Here is a 17,767-nt window from a genome sequence, read left to right on the forward strand (position 1 = left end):
CTCTCTCAAAAATAAACATTAAAAAAAGAGAGAGAGATTGAGGAGATTGACTATCCTTGCCTTGGGCCAATCTTTTTAGTTTCAGACAGTCCTTTTAAATTTTTTAAAAACGCCCAGACTTTTTGCGGTCATAACAGGTACCCTTTGGAGTAGCAGCAGAGCCCTGAAATAGGGGTTTGCTTTGATTTACAGTTAGCTGTTGCAAGTTGAAGGCTAATGATGTGCGTGGCTTTCTTTTCACTGTTTTGGTTATTTCAAGCCAGTGCGACAGGAACCGTGGGACTGCACCAGTGAAACACATTATGCACCCAGTGTGCCTCGTGTTGGCTGCTCTCGCGTAACCCCTTCAATTACGAGGCGGAACCAAATTGGGCCCTTCTACAAGCTGGACTTAAAAAGAGGACCCTGGCTCCAAAAAGCACCAATGAGCTGCCAGAGTTGCCTGCCGATATTGACCAATCAGGACGAAGCTCTTTTCAACCAATCAGGATGGGGGCACTTTTTTTTTCTTTTCCCTCATTAGCATAGTGAAACCCAGTGGAAATCGCCATGCGCACCTGAGCAGGAACTTTAAGCGGCGCCTCGCCTGTGTTTGTGGAGGTTAGTTTACTCCGTGTTGGTGTTGTGTCTCCTTTCAGCTCTAGCTGTAGCCCCAATAAAGCCTTGACTGTGCTGTTGACTTCTGGGTCCAGCCCCATTTCAGGTGCAAGAACCCAACTCCAGTAATACTCCTGGATTAGCTAGGTTAATGAGATCAGGAGTTTGCATAGTCTGCTTAACAAGTAACAATAGTTCTTCGTCTAAGCCATCAGCAAAGGTATAATTAAAAATAGTATAGGGGTGCCTGGGTGGTTCCGTTGGTTAAGTGCCAACTATTGTTTGCAGCTCAAGGCATGATCGTAGGGTCGTGGCATGGAGCCTGCCAGAGATTCTCTCGCCCTCTGCCCTCTCCTGCTCACACTCTCAAAAGTAAAACGGTATAGCTGGCTGTATGGATGGCAGAAGGCCAGAGTTTTGGCAAGGACGGTCTCTAGTCAGTTACAATCAGATTCATCAGGCCTTTGAATACCTTACTGAATCTTCCCAATCAAAAGATTTGGGGAAAGGGGCGCCTGGGTGGCTCAGTCGGTTAAGCGTCCGACTTCGGCTCAGGTCATGATCTCACAGTTCGTGAGTTCAAGCCCTGCATCAGGCTCTGTGCTGACAGCTCAGAGCCTGGAGCCTGCTTCCCATTCTGTGTCTCCCTCTCTCTCTGCCCCTTTCCTGCTCATGCTGTGTCTCTCTCTGTCTCAAAAATAAACATTAAAAAAAAAAAAAAGATTTGGGGAAAGTCTTAGGAATAGTTTTACATTTTCCCACTTTAGGGGCGTCTGTTCCATCAGTGGCTCTCGGCTTGGAGAGGTCTTGTTAGTGGGTTATAGTATTGTTGCATCCAGTTTCTAGCCTGGCCTTTACCAACTAGCTTTATAATTAGTTAACATAAATCACAGAAACTGGGCTTATGTGTTTGGATCACAATGTTAAATTCCTCAACACATTTACGAGTGTCTTTGGGAAATTGTTTAGCTATGGCACATAGTTGAGCTTTTGACCAGGAAGTCAAGGAATTTGGGCAGCCCCGGCTTTTAACCAGGGAGTGAAGGAAGTTTGGGCACCCCTTCCTCCTCATGTTTAACCTTAAATGGGGTGTCAAGCAGGGCTTTGGGTCCTGTAGGATCGGAAGGCTATCAGGGTCTCAGGAGGAGAAGGGGTGTTCCGGTAAGGAAGACTACAGAGAAGGTGGTAGAGACAGGGTAGGAACAATGGTGAGAGGTGGGGAGAAGGAGGAGGAAGGGGTTGAGAGGCCAACGTTTCTAAATTTGAGAGGCTCCCGGGAAGGTCTGAATCAGCTTCCCCGAGTTTGGAATTAACCACCCAAAGGAAAGTAAAACTTCCCACGCAGTGTTTCTTTTGGAGGCCTCCAGATACCAATTAAAATAAGCTTCCCCCTCATTTTGTTTGGTCTTCTAACGCTTTTCCAGTTATGCACACAAATTAACTAATTTGGGGATATCAAAACTGTCCCGTTTTGGCGAATGGAGTTATAACTCATCTCAGATAATGTGTCCGACGGGACCAAAATTTTACAGCATGAAGGGCCATATTCCTCAAACCTACATCCGGCAGGAGTTCCAGCAGGAAGCTATCAGAAGTCCCCTTAGAAGAATTATTTCCCGTAACAGTACTCACCGAGAACCTGAAACCCAGCTCTCCAACTCAGAATGGGTGAAGACAGAAGGCTCCCCTCAGCTATGAGTGAAGACAGAACCTGAACCGGAATCTGTGTTCCAGGAGGTGGTGGGTGTGCAATTGACAAGATGTAATTGGTTAAAGTCAAAAGTTCACCTCGTGCTGAGAATTGCAACAGGACAGGTGCATAGGTGCGGCTTCAGTATCCTCCAGACCCTGTTTTGAATGACTCTCTTTGCAACGCTCACTTCATTTTGGAACCTTCTTCCACAACATCATCACCTAGAGACTGTAATTATTACAAGCACACAGTATACCACAGTTCCAATATTTGGCTGGAATGAAACTCAGATGAGGTCTTCCAGGTGGACTAAGAATTAAATCTACACGGGACACATGAATAGGAGGAAAAAAAACTAGGTTTTATTCAGTGCACGTGGAGGCCTAATAATGCACTTGAGACCCAAAGAAACACCGAAGCAGTTTTTATGCTTTTCGGACAAAGAGATAACAAATTGGTGAGTAATTGACAGGATAAAGAAAATAGATGTTTGGGAGCTTTAATTAGCAAGGAATTATGAAGTGGAATTTGGGCCGAGTTAGTAAATTACAGAAGAAAAAAAAAAGTAACAACGTTTGTCTCCACACCTTTCTCAGCTTTAAAGTCTCTGTCTCTGGTGATAAGGATGTCTTTTTAACTTCTTAGTAAGGGGAGGGTATCTTTCAAATGGAAGATGTATTTCCTCTTTGGAGGGGGGGAGACAGAGGAGGGTATGAGTGTTCTGCACCAGCTGTTTACTAAGTAACTTTTATTTAAAATACTCACTATGCCAGGGGCACCTGGGTGGCTCAGTCAGTTGGACATCTGACTTCAGCTAGGGTCCTGGTCTCCTGGTTCGTGAGTACGAGTCCTGCATTGGGTTCTGTGCTGACAGCTCAGAGCCTGGAGCCTGCTCCAGATTCTGTGTCTCCCTCTCTCTCTGCCCCCTCCACCACTCACATTCTGTCTCTTTCTCTCTCTCTCAAAAATAAACATTAAAAAAAATTTTTTTTTAAATAACCACTCTGCCAAAGTGGTACATTTTGAGGCGGTCTACCCTTAGCCCCTCCATTACCGATTCCTTACTTAAAAATTTCTTACTTACAAAATAAATGTGTATCTTTCTTCTTGAAATTGAGTGTCTGAGAATTACATGAATTTGCCTCATAGTATGGAATCATGAACTCTTCAAAGTTTTAAGACTCCAAAGAATCAGTTTAATGAAGATTCGTCCATCAGGAGGTTCCTGTTGGTGGATCCTGAGCCAACAGATGAAGATTAGCCTTATTGTCATGGGAACTCAAGATAGTTGCCTTCAATGTTAGGTGGAACCATGTAAGAACATATTTTTATACATCAAAGATGTCCAAATATTCAGCCCAATAGGTGGGCAGTTGTCCCATAATAACATCCCCTCTTCTAAATTTCTTTGATGATTAATGCTCATTGCTCACTGATACAGCTACAGATTCTCCCTCCAGGGTGCAAATTAGCCCCAAATTTCTGGATCTGCATTCCATCGTGGCCCAATATATGCCCAACATTTCCACCAAACTGGGTTACACACTATCCTCCAAACATCCCCCCAAACTTCCTTGTCTTTGCCTTTATCTACATCCTCTAAAATTCCCTCCCTCTATCCCATAACCCTCCTCTGTATGGCATACGATGTTGGAGATCTGTCCCATGACCCTCCTCTGTATGGCATACGAGGTTGGAGATCTCACGATACAGTTACCTGTGAGAGAAGATGAAGCTTATTTATTTCGTGTCTTACCAGATCCAGTGTTCCTCATCAGCCCCAATGCAATGGTTTAGAAGGAAGGCGAGTCTACCTAGATTTAGTGGAACTCAGTACGGCAATCGAAATCGTCCCTCTGGAGAATACTTCATCTCTATATGAAAAACTGAATGCCTGTGCCCTCAGGTTCCTCTGTCTCCTGCCTGCCTCCCAGCTCTGCTCCGCAGCAGCATCCAAAGGAGTGTGGGGAGGCAGGGGGTGGCTTGCTGGACCCCATGGGGCACGCAAAGACTCGAAGTCTTGGATGTCTCAGCCTCAGAAGGGAGGGAGAAAATGAAAAGGGGGAGTCAGCCCTTTCTCTTCTTCCTCCCTCATTCCCTTTTTCTTCTTCGTGTTCCTTGTAGAAGACTCCCGATCTACTTCTAGGCAGATGGATACCTAAGACCAATAAGAAGAAGGTCATATACTCAGAGAGCCTTAAAAACAAGGACCTATATTTACGCTCCTTCCTCAGCGCTTCCTAACACCTCTTACCATTGGAAATTGTACAGTTTTGCCTTGCTTGGGTAGTTACGGTATCTGCAGGAAAGAGAGCAAGATGATGAGCAAGGCCATTCTAGAAAAACCAAAACAGGTGGGGCAGGATGAGGAGGACAAAAGTGAAAACGTTATCTAACTAGAAGGTTCACCAGAAGGAGAAGAACAAATGACTCAGAATGCTTTGGCAGAAAGAAGCCTTCTTTCTTTCCTCCAAGAAGCCGTCTGTGATCTCCGACTCCGTATTGGGTGCTTCTCTTAATGTGCCTCCTCTGCAGAATACCTAACGCAGTTGGGCTTCAGACAGGGAGGTCGAAAGTCTTGTAAGCTCTCCCTGTGTTGCGCCTGCAGTATGGCGACAGCAGGGACGAACACGGGTCAGCAAGGGACACACTCACAGAGACTCCAGCCACTGGGCAGCCAGCCATCAACCAGAAAGGCCTCCCCAGTGTTGAGCACCGGGTGACCTTTGGACCTTCGCGTGTTCCTGGAGCGAGGGACTCCAGTAACGACTGAGGTGTAATTTCCTGCCAGCGAGCTGATTGGAGATTCTCGAGTCGGAGGCAATCTGATTTAAAGGAAATTAAGAAACCTGATACGCTTGGCGCACCTGGGTTTGTATCCTGAGACCCGTTCCACTGTAACAGGTGAGTTTATCCTGAGGGAGTTTGAACGTGGAGATGAACCCGTGCCTTCCTTGAGTCCAAATGGCAGGCTCTCCGTATCCATTCCCTGAGTCAGGTTCCTGAATACACGTGCTCACGGGCGCCCGGGCGGCTCCATCTGTTGAGTGTCCGACTCTTGCTTTTGGCTCAGGTCCTGATCCCAGGGTCGTGGGTTTGAGCCCCACGTCGGGCTCTGTGCTGAGCATAGAGCCTGCTTGGGGTTCCTCTCTCCCTCTCTGCCCCTCTCCCCTGCGCGCGCGCTTTCTCTCTCTCTCTCTCTCTCTCTCTCTCTCTCTCTCTAAAGAAAACAAAATGTATTCAAACTCAAAACCCCCAGAAGTTTCTAAGACCCGTAGAATCCTAAGGCCTTTCCCGTGCTTACCTCAAACTACCTTTCCGGCTTCGTCTTCCACCAGCCAGCCGCATACACACCCACCCCCATACCACACCACACTACAATGTAGCCATGCCAGTTGCTTCCTATCCTGAGAGTGCCAAGGTCACGTATACTTTTGTGCTTCTCTGCACCTTCTTCCTCTCCCGGGAGTGCCTTCCTGCTGACCTCTCCCTTCACTTGGTAACACCAACTCAAACTTCAAGACCCACCTCAGATGTCACCACCTCCCCCACCTCGGGACAAGTTACAAGTCCCTCCTCTGTGGGCTGGGAGCACTTAGTGACCACTCTGGCCGGGAGCACATGTATTTTACAGCAACTGGTTCCCGTGCCCTGGGCACTAACCCACCAGCTCCCACAGGAGGAAGGACAGTGGCCTGCCCATCTCTGTGTGCCCAGTGTACTGCAGGGTCGAGCGCACAGTAAGCACTTGGTAAATCTTTCCGGGAGACGGGACATAGAGCACTGGCCAGGGAGCCTCTCCGTGGCCCTGGTGATGCTGCATGTTGGAGCACCGTGTCAATCAAGGCTTTTCCTACTTTTTTTTTTTTTTTTAGCTTTTTTAAATTTATTTTTTTTTTATTTACATCCAAGTTAGCATCTAGTGCATTGATGATTTCAGGAGTAGATTCCTTAATGCCCCTGACCCCTGTAGCCCATCCCCCCCTCCCCCAACCCCTCCCGTAACCCTGTTTGTTCTCCATATTTAAGAGTCTCTTCTGTTTTGTCCCCCTCCCTGTTTTTATATTCTTTTTGTTTCCCTTCCATTATGTTCATCTGTTTTGTCTCTTAAAGTCCTCATATGAGTGAAGTCATATGAAATTTGTCTTTCTCTGACTAATTTCACTTAGCGTAACACCCTCCAGTTCCATCGTAATCGCAGATGGCAAGATTTCATTCTTTTTGATTGCCGAGTAATACTCCATTGTATATATATCCCACGTCTTCTTTATCCATTCATCCATCGATGGACATTTGGGCTCTTTCCATGCTTTGGCTATTGTTGATAGCACCGCTATAAACATTGGGGTGCATGTGCCCCCTCGAAACAAAGGCTTTTCCTACTCTGACATCTCCAAGAACACCGAATTATGAGAGAGGCTCTGCTTGATCCCAAGCGAACATTCTAGAACAAGAAAAAGAAATGCTTTTAATTAACAAATTAGAACACCACCAAGAAGATTGGTTACTCCTGGGGTGATGTAACAGTGACAAGATACCAGACATCCCCACTCTCCCCCGTCAGGATTGGAACAGCACAACTGGAAAACACAGTAAGCACTTGGTAAATCTTTCTGGGAGACAGGGCATAGAGCACTGGCCAGGGAGCCTCTCAGTGGCCCTGGTGATGCTGCACGTTGGAGCCCTGTGTCAATCAAGGCTTTTTCCAGTCGGCGTCTTTGAAAGTCCCTTCTCCCCACACAGCCGCCTGCAGATTCTTCTCTTATTCGTTAACTCGGTCTCAATAACAGAAGCCACCCCCCCCCCCCCCAGGCGTATGACAGTGTGAAATGTACTTCATCGCGTGGTCTTACGTGATTCTCTCGATGTTCCTGAAACACAATCCCGGTAGAAGTGCTCAGCGGAGCCAGGCAGACCTTGTCAACTAGGTCAGTCGCTGTTCCCCTCCTTCCTCTTGCTTCCAGGATCGGGCACTGTCCACACACCCAGATGCTGCAGGCATCCCTGAGTCATGGCCCGGATCAGACCCCAGCCCTGCTCCAGCTCTCCCTTGGATTCTACCCAGCTGAGTATTTCTCTGGCGACTCAAATCACGGCTACCACTGAGCTCTTCGTCTGTTTCCAATAGTAGCGCCTCCTTTTTCTCCTGTTTCTGTTCAGGGGGCCCCCTCCTCCAGCTACGCAAGTCAGCACCCATTCAATTCTGATACCGACTACCCTGAGTTGTCGAAGACCCCACGGGGCCCAGCCCCCAGAAAGACGGCCCTCACTTGAAACGCCAGCCCCAAGTTGGGGGCCCCAGGTCACCTGCACTTGTGGCCAACTGGATACAAATTCAGGGAGTCTCCTGATCTCCTTAGGTCTCGTAATCCATTGGAAGGACTCACAGAACTCAGGAACACATTGTATCTATGATCGCAGTTTCATTATGAAGGATCAGGGCCAATCAAACAAAGAGACCAGAGGGCGAGGTTTGGGGAGCCTGGCCCAACGGTGTGTCCACCAGCCACGAAGCTCCACTGAGCTTTTCACTGGGGTTTCACTACGTAGGCATGATTTACCGAATCATTGGTGATAAGACTGAGCTAATTCTTCAGTCCCCTTTCCTCCCCAGAAGAAGTCACACGGTACCCATCACACGGGTGGTGTTTCCGGCAGGACCAGCCCCCTTCCCCCGAGCCATCTCATTAGCATAAATTCAGGTGTGGTCCAAGGGACCACCAGGAATAACAAAGCTTAGAAAATTCCAAGGATTGGGTCACGTGGGTGGCTCAGTCAGTTGAGCATCTGACTCTTGATTTCAGCTCAGGTCGTGGTCTCATGGGGCCCATCAGGCTCCATGCTGGGCTGGGTGTGGAGCCTGCTTGGATTCTCTCTCTCCCTTTCTCTCTGCCACCTCCACCTCACTTGTGCACGCACTTTTTCTCTCTCTCTAAATAAGCTTAAAAAAGAGAAAGAATTCCAAGCATTTCGAGTCTTCTCAGGAACCAAGAACAAAAGTAAGTCAAATTCTTTTTTTGTTGTTGTTTATTTTTGAGACACAGAGAGAGACAGAGAGCAAGGGAGCATGGGCAGGGGAGGGGCAGAGAGAGGGGGAGTCACAGAATCCGAAGCAGGTTCCAGGCTCTGAGCTGTCAGCACAGAGCCCGACGCTGGGCTTGAACTCATGAACCACGAGATCATGACCCGAGCCGAAGTCAGACACTCAACTGACTGAGCCACCCAGGCGCCCCTAGTCAAAATCTTTATTGTACAACAGGTACATGAAGGCTGATTACTTGCCCAAGGTCACATGGCTGGGTCTCAAACCCAAGAAATCCGGTACAGAATCCACATCTTAAGTATTCTCTTTCAGTAAAAATGTTACTGTTGTTTTCAAATGGGTCTTGTGCACTGCGTATCAATTTTATTCCGAGATAGTTCAGTTTGGGCATTGTAGTGTGATCGAGATTATCTTATAGTTTTAAATAATTATCACAGGTGTATATGAAGATCACTGGATTATATATATATTCGGTATACAGTCCCTTTACTAACTATTATCTCTAACAATTTTTCCATGGATTTTCTTGCAACTTCAAAGCGAACAAACATTTTCTACCCCAATTAAGATTATCTTATTGCCTCTTTTCCCACTGTTATGCTTCATTTTTCTTCTCTACTTGTGCCTGCTTTTCCTTAAGCAACAGTGTTGACCAAAAACTCCATCCAAATTCAAAGGAGAGATCCCAAGAGGTGTTTTGGGGCTCCAGAAGTCCCTTCCCAGCAGAGGGGGCAGTTGAAACGAATCTTGAAGGAAGACGTGCCCAACGGGAGGGGAAAGGGTTGGCGGGTCAGGACTGGACCTGAGAGGGCTAGACAAATGCTTATTTAGTTCACTGATTTCAGTAGAAGGTTGTAGAAGGTTTGAAATGCCATGTTGCAGAATCAGATCTCCACACAGGGAAGCTATGGACGTGTTTTGAGCAGAGGAGTGACCAGAGAACAGTACACATGGAGCGGATGGAGATTGGGGAGCATGGGAGGGTTTGGAGATAGAATGGGAACTTCTGCTTGAATTTTTTATTTCGTGGGGTTTTTTTAACATTTTGTGTTCTGTGGATGCTTTATAACATGCGCGGTGCCTAACAGCACATTATGAGCTTCATGAAATACACACTTAACAATCGGTAGGTATTGAAAGATTATTTTCACAATCAAAATTTAGACACAAGTGCGTCAAAGAAGCACCATGTTACCACCAATAAGCAACCGCGATACTCTTAGATTCAGGCAATTTATTCCTAAACCATGAAAAGATAAAACCAATGGAAGAAACCCAAAGGAATCTCAGAGACTCTGAAATGAGGACAATTTTGTTTTGTTAAAGATAGCCACTAAAATACTTACCTGGCAGGGGAGACACCCTAATCACAAAGGCGATTTTCCCAGGGCCAGGCTTATCCATTGCACTGCGGATGTGCTGACCCCTGCGATTCCCCCAAATGTGGGAAACTCGACCGTGTAATTTGTGGTAGTGGGGACTGCATTTGCGCTTTCCCCTGAGAAGAAAAAAAAAAATAACCACTAAAGACAATTATGAATATGGTGGTTAACTCCAAGTGTCTATGTGAAAAGATTTCAGTGATAATCATATTTATTTATTATAAATGATTTAAAGTAATTATATGAGGGGGTCCTGGGTGGCTCAGTCGGTTAAGCATCTGACGTCAGCTCAGGTCATGATCTCACAGTTCATGGGTTCGAGCCCCACGTCGGGCTCTGTGCTGACAGCTCAGAGCCTGGAGCCTGCCTCGGATTCTATGTCTCCCCCTCTCTCTCTGCCTTCCCCCACTCGTGCTCTGTCTCTGTCTCTTAAAAATGAATAAATGTTAAAAAAAATTTTAAGTAATTGTATGAAGTGTTTTGGACTGATGAGTCCCAAACATCAATCCTTAGACAGTGCTGAAGCTTGATAAAATTTTCACCCCTTTGTAACTGAATTATAAAACAAAACCAGAAAATGTAATGATCTTTCCATTAATCTAAATACTTAAAGGACTGTCTTTTGTTTTTGAGAAGGTGAAAACACCTTTTTTAGGGGAGGGTGGGGGTTATTCCCCTTTAAAAGTAAGATGATAGTGGGCACCTGGGTGGCTCAGTCAGTTGAGCATTGGGCTCTTGATTTTTGGTTCAGGTCATGATGTCGCAGTTCGTGGGTTCGAGCCCCACGTCAGTCTCTGTGCTGATAGCCTGGAGCCTGCTTGGGATGCTCTCTCCATCTCTCTCTGCCTGTCCCCTGCTCGCACCCTCCGCCATCTCTCTCTCTCAAATAAACTTAAAAAAAATTTTTTTTAACTAAGATGATCGTAACCACAGATGCTAGATTTTTTTAAAAATATTACTTGGAAAAATAAGAAGTTGGCAACCATGTCTTGGCTTTATTTATTCAGCATTTTTGTGGGTAGGGATTTTTTTTTTGCTTGATTTTTTTGTTTCTTGTTTCATAACTCGTAAGAATCTCAAAGTCTGGGAACCCGAGACTACAGATTACAAACTGCAGGTGCATCTCTGTCCACCAGATGGCAGAGCAGCTCTACACATAACTTCCTGAGGCTCCACCTGTGCTACCTCTGCCTGCTGGCCCTTGGCAAGCATCATGAGCTTATCTTCCGAATAATATCTTAGTTTCTCTTTTAAATATTTGCCCCCAACAAATATTGTGACCAGAAGCATTTTACATCTCAGCCTAGAAATGAATTTCCCCTACGGTATTATGTTTAGGCTTGCCCTGTCTCTCTCTCTCTCTCTCTCTCTCTCTCTCTCTCTCTCTCTCTGATTATTATAAACCTCTGTTAATAAAACAAAGACCTAATGGAGCATTTGCAGAGATCTAGAAAGACAATGTGAATCAGGGAGGGACGGGACGGGATGGATCCTAACGTTCATCATTCTGATGCACTATCACACACACACACACACACACACACACACACACACACAGCTGAGGCTCATTATGTGTAGAGACGTGGACATAAGGCAAGAGGGGGACGAAGGCAGGAAAGGGCAGTTGGGTTGATCAGAGGGAATAGAATTCCTTAGGTCCCGGAAAATACAGCTACTTAGGAGAAACAAAGAAGAACGCTATACTGCCACCCAGTGGTGTGAACTGTTTCTTTGCAGACTGATGCAAAGAAGATCTTCCCATTCGGCTGGGGATGGGTGTCCCAGGCCACGGTCCCCACCACTCTTCTGTCACCAGCCAGCACCTGATGCAGGTGTGAGGCGTGAACCCAGTGGTCGGTATATTCGTAGACCTTGACCATCCAGTCGCAGGCTTGTCTGAATGAGGGGCTGGTGAGGACTTACTCGGTCGGTCTCTGGACTTAGCGTTTTGCAGTTTCAGGTAATATCACAGCTGACTGTCCATGCACCCTAAGACCCAGAGCATCACCCTAGGGCAAGAGATGCGTAACCATCATATGTGATCAGTGTTCCCTAAAACCCCCCATTTCAGAAAACCTGAGTACCTCTGCTATTCTCCCTCAAATGCTTTGTCTTAGCAGAAAATGACTGCCTGCAGAAAAAGTCCCAAGTTGTCCTGAGAGCATCTTGGGAAATCACCTCCTTGTCCTAAGCCAGGAGAGCAGAGCCCGGGAAAGGACCCAGGGCCCTCTCCGGGTGCACACGAAGGAAAAAACAAGGCACTGTGCTTCCTCCTACTTCAATTTGGACAAGAGACATTTTCATCCTCTTTCCCTCCTTCCGCCTTCTACTTTCACTCCCCAAAGCCCTTCTCTACTACACTTTGGAATTTGGCAAACTGGGGTTAAAATTCAGACTACCTCTCCTGCTAGCTGGATGACATTACCCACGTTACTTGACCTTCTCGCAGCAGATGAAGCTAACAGAACCTCACCAGCGCCCTCTTGTGGGGCTTCATCTTCAGTCTAACCTCTCCTATCACCTACCAACCCCCCCCCCCCCACCCCCGCCATGTTTCCAAATCACACACTCTATTCCTGCTTTCTAATCAAAACTCCTCTCTCTTCAGTGTCGGGATATGCCAGTTTCTGAGAAAGCTCATTGAATTAATTTACAATAATGTGAAAATGACCTTTCCCTCCTAGAGTTATATAATGCTCTGTTGGAATTACAGAACTGCAGGAAGTTTTGGAAGAGGGATGGCACCTGTCATCTGGTCCAAATCCCATATTCTCCAAATGATGCTACTGAATCTTGACGATGTCAAGTGGATGGACAGACCAAGCCCCAGAGTATTTCACAGAAGAGCCCAGACGGGAACAAAATAGATTCGGTGTACTGATCTCTGCCCAGATTATTGCCAGGATTCTACACCGATTCTGGGGTTCTAATCCTGAATATTTTCCTTGGCTTCTCCCCCTTGTCCACTTCCCAAGTACCATTGCCTTCTCCTCTCCCCTTTTCTATTTATTTTATTTTAATGTTTATTTGGTTTTGAGAGAGAGAAAGAGCACAAGTGGGGAAGGGGCAGAGACAGACAGAGACACAGAATCCAAAGCAGGCTCCAGGCTCTGAGCTGTCGGCACAGAACCCAACACGGGGCTCGAACTCATGAACTGTGAGATCATGACCTGAGCCGAAGTCAGACGCTTCACCGACTGAGCCACCCAGGCGCCCCACCTCTCCTCCTTTCTAATGATCACCATCTCACATAGGTGGCTCAAAGACGTCATTCACATTTTCCAGACCTCAGTGCTTAAAATTCTTTAGAGAATGGCTCCAGTATCCCCATTCAAGATAATTTAAAAGAGGAGTCATTCTGTAAGAACAGGTGGAAGAAATTTCTGGAAGAGAGAAAACTACATGAACAAACCACACAGGTGCAGTGTTTACCCTGATGGCTATAAGGCAGTGCAAACTACGTAAACACTTCAGAAGGCACTAGAAAACCCAGAGTTCCATATCCAGCAAAAATGTCTTTTAGGGCTGAAACTGACTCTAGGGGGTTTCCAGGGGAATTCTGTCAAAATTAAGAGAAGTAAATAATAAATGGATACGATATAAAAGAAATAGCTGTATAGGCATATTACTTAGAAATAGGGATGGAAATAACCTAAGTATCAGCTGACCGATTACAATGAGCTGCTTGTGTGGAGCGGACGGTCTTTCTTTCTTTCTTTCTTCTTTCTTTCTTTCTTTCTTTCTTTCTTTCTTTCTTTCTTTCTTTCTTTCGAGTCAGAGCTGGTCTTTTGACATAAGCTTTTTCGAATCATTTGATTTTTAACTACAGACCTGTAGCACTTTGCTAAATATAGAAACTAATGAAATGTTTCAAGCATTCATTTGAAACAGGACAGGTGGCCCAGGTTATCTGTTATTCTGGCAGTCAAAGGAGATGTCCTGCTTCGTGCCTGGGGAGGTCAGGTCCCCGGAGCCTTGGACTGAGCCGGCTCCCTCCGCTTAGAATATCAATGTGTGCGAGGCTTTCAAGCCTCTCTGACGGCCTCCACACAGCCTCCATTTTTCTACAGGCTCCCTGCTTCAGCCAGGTTAATAGGCTCTTTTCTGCACACAGATTACTTCCTACCCCGGGGTGTTGGCAAAATGTCTCTCGCTGAGATACTTTCCTTGCCCGTAACCTTTTCCCCACGCCCTTCTGTTACAAAGGTCTTCACAGGCCACTTTAGCAAGGTGACATCTCTGTGTGGCCTCACCTGCCTTATTGGGCTTCTCAGCATACTGAGACTCGCTTATGGATGAATGAATGTGTCCCCGATAAGTCTGGCACCTGGCAAAATGCTAGGCAGCTAGCTGGCACTTGGTGAATATTTGTTGAGTTGGGTTTGGTTTTTTTTTTTTCCAATCAATACTCTTCTTATGTGTCGTTTGCCATTAGTCCCTCCCACAAAGCTGTCATCGTTTTTGTCCACTGCCCACCATTTCCGGGCACCCTGGCTAGCTGATTTGGGTAGGGCAATGAGGAAACCAAAAAGCTAATGCTATGGTCCTTCTGGGGCTGCCTAGGGTGTCCTTGCTCCATGGTTTCTCAAATTATGAGTGACAGAACAGTATTGTCTCCTGAAGGGTTAGTAGATGTTCTGTAATGAAAGAAAGGTGTTTTGTGGTAGACAGTCTCTGGAATGACCCCAATGATTGCTACCTTGGGTATTCACATCCTATGCAATCCCCTCCCCCATGAGGGCAGGCTTGACTTATTGACTGGCCTCTATTAAGTAGAATATGTTGGGGCGCCTGGGCGACTCAGTCGGTTAAGCGTCCAACTTCGGCTCAGGTCATGATCTCACGGTTCAAGCCCCATGTGGGGCTCTGTGCTGACAGCTAGGAGCCTAGAGGCTGCTTCTTGTTCTGTGTCTCCCTCTCTCTGCCCCTCCCCTGCTCATGCTTTGCCTCTCTCTCTCTCTCTCTCTCTCTCTCTCTCAAAAATAAACATTAAAAAAAATTTGTAAGCCACTGAACTGTACGTTTAAAATGGTTAAAACAGTACATTTATGTTATATATTTTTCCCCATAATAAAAAGTAACTTAAAAAACACACACACACACACACTGTGTCTTCTTCCATCTTGGCCTCTCTCTTCTTCTCATCGCTCACCCTGGGGGAAGCCAGCTGCCCTGTGCAAAGGCCCACATGGCAAAAAATCATCGCCTGCCAGCAATCACGTGACCGGGCTGAGATGTGGGAGTCCACAGGCCTGTCGACGGCCACACGAGCAAGCCATCAGCCTAGCCATGGACGACTGTGGTCCTGGCCAACACCAGGCTTGCAGCCTGGTGAGAGACCCTGGGACAGGACAACGTGACTAAGCCCCTCTCGGATCCCTGACCCACAGAACGCACGAGATAATAAAGGCTCACGGTTTGCAGCTGTGACGTTGTGGGTGATTTGTTGCCCAGCAATAGGTAACCCATGTGGGCTGTATGGTCAAATGAATTCGGGAAATATTCTAAACCATGTGCTTCTTTTGCAGATTCAAAAAGAACATTGAGGTGTTAATTTTATTTTATTTTTTTTGATGTTTATTTATTTGGGGGAGAGAGAAAGAGAGCGCACGAGTGGGAGAGGGGCAGAGAGAGAGGGAGACAGAATCCGAAGCAGGCTCCAGGCTCTGAGCTGTCAGCCCAGAGCACGACATGGGGCTCCAACTCACGGACAGTGAGATCATGACCTGAGATGAAGTCGGATGCTCAACCAAGACTGAGCCCCCAAAGGCGCCCCAAGGTGCTAATTTTAAAGAAGAAGAAAAAGAAGACTTTTTGTCAAGAAAACCCATTAAACCTTGTTGATCTCAGTGTTCCAGACTTACTCGGCTATCAAACCCTTTCATTGTGGAATACCTATCAACATTTCATAATATGTATATTTTAACGTTTATTTATTTTGGGAGAGAGATCGATCATGTGTGCAAGCAGGAGAGGGGCAGAGAGAGAGGGAGAGAGAAAATCCCAAGCAGGCTCTGCGCTGCCAGCACAGAGCAGGTGCAGAGCTCGGACTCATGAATCGTGAGATCATGACTTGAGCCAAAACCAAGAGTCGGATGCTTAACTGACAGAGCCACCCAGGTGCCCCCACATTTCATAATATAATGCTATTCCAAGAAACATAATTGGGTAATATATATATATATTATATATATAATATATTACACTTATAATAATATATATAATATATATATGCCATTTACATCCAACTTGTAAATTCTTGATGATTTAGTAAATCATTTGGGGGGCCAGAAGAGAGGAGGAATCTTGTGCAGGAAGTATTCACCTACAAATAACAGGAAACTCGTATTTTAATGGTTAAATAAAAGCATAGGTTCAATTTCTTGACAACAAAAATCTGAAGGGGAGTAGCTGTCAGCACTGGTTCAGGAGCTTAGTGATGTCAGGGTCAAATTCTCTAGGACCCTTGTCTCTCTTCTCTCTCTCTCTCTCTCTCTCTCTCTCTCTCTCTCTCTCTCTCTCTCCCTCTCTCTCTCTCTCGTGCCCAGTGCTTCTGGGCGGCAAGATGAATGTACCAGCTGCAGGCATGCTAGCAATTCTCAAGTCGGGAAGGAGACGAATAATGTCTATCCTTTTTCCTCATAGAAAGCAAATACTTTATAGGAAAGATTTCCACTTATATAATTTGTTGCCCAGATCTGTGTTACCCGGCCACTAACACCTGCAGGAGAGGTTGGAAAAGTGATGATCTAATCTGAGGCTGTGCACATTTCTGCCTTGGACAGAAGGGATTTATTAGCAGGGAAGAAGTAAGTGTGCAAATAGCTAGAGTCTTTAGCAGCGAGCATGAAAGGGACAGCAGAAACCCACCCTGACTCCTGGAGAGACAATTCACATCCACGTGTCCTCTGCACACATGCGCCCATGAGATAGTTAGACTACAAGACACTAATGAGAAATTAAATTTCTGAAGCCCAGCTGCTTCGGAGGGACAGATATTTAAGAGGGATATATAGGCAGCAGAGGCGGGGCAAAGAGTTACTCGTTGTAGGATGAAAAAAATCTCAGGAATAATTGACCCGGGAAGTTGTTCTTCCCCTGCCAAATGTCGAACAATCTAAAAATCCCCCGACTTCACATCCTCCGAGGGTTGGGATGCAACGAGAAGAGCAGAAACGTCTAGAGAAATGCAAATCCAGGTGGTGAGCTTGAAGCAGTTCCAGGGTAAATAACCAAGACTCTTTGCAATTGGTGTGTCCAGACCTGATGCTAAACGTGTGATGGGTACTGTTGGGCGACACACAGAGGAAATTCAGAGGATGATCACAAAAAGGTGGGGAAGGAGGAGAGAACTTCGGCCAAAATCGAAACAAGACATTCCCCAGCCATTCCCCTGACCAAGAGCTTCATGAATATCCTAGCGAGGAGGTATCGGCCAGAATCGGTTGAGGATGCTGTCTTTACCATGGCCGCTATGTCCAATGGTTGTTAAGCACGTTCTACGGCCAGAAAGAGAGTTACACGTTTCGCCTTTACAATCTTTATTTTCATGGACCCTTTGCCCACAAATACTATTTTCCCCCGACGCGCAAATGAAAAGCATAACATTCGGAAAGGTTTAGACATCTGACCCAAAACCACACGGGTGGTAAGTGCGGATATAGGATTCTGACCAGGATCTGAATGTCTACAAGACCTGACTATTTTCTACTCCGCCACAGGGCCACCTCTGATCACTACAATGCAGGCAAGCCCTATGAGTCACATTTTCTTATCTGTAGTTTGTTGAATAGGTATGAATCCCCCGGTAAATTCGTTTCAATCTAGTCTTTAACACTTCACCATGTGATCACTTTATTTTTATAATTTAAAAAATCTAACAGCCTAAGAACATGTTAGAGACTGTCTCAGTCGGCCGGAGCCACCGTGACAAAAGACCACAAACTGGGTGGCTTGAGCAACAACAATGGACTTCTCACAGTTCTGGAGACCAGGCATCCAAGATCGAAGTGTCATCGGGGTTAGTTTCTTCCAAGCCGTCCTCCTTGGCTT

General features: G+C 46.2%; 1 non-coding gene across 1 annotated transcript; it reads left to right on the top strand.

Annotated features, from left to right (window-relative positions):
- Window positions 1–9,671: 9,671 nt before the first annotated feature.
- LOC131488988 (U1 spliceosomal RNA) lies at window positions 9,672–9,833 on the top strand. The gene has a single exon (XR_009250364.1). It is a non-coding gene; the product is annotated as a U1 spliceosomal RNA (small nuclear RNA).
- Window positions 9,834–17,767: the final 7,934 nt, after the last annotated feature.

Source organism: Neofelis nebulosa, chromosome 10 (genome assembly GCF_028018385.1).
Source record: "Neofelis nebulosa isolate mNeoNeb1 chromosome 10, mNeoNeb1.pri, whole genome shotgun sequence".
Lineage (NCBI taxonomy): Eukaryota > Metazoa > Chordata > Mammalia > Carnivora > Felidae > Neofelis > Neofelis nebulosa.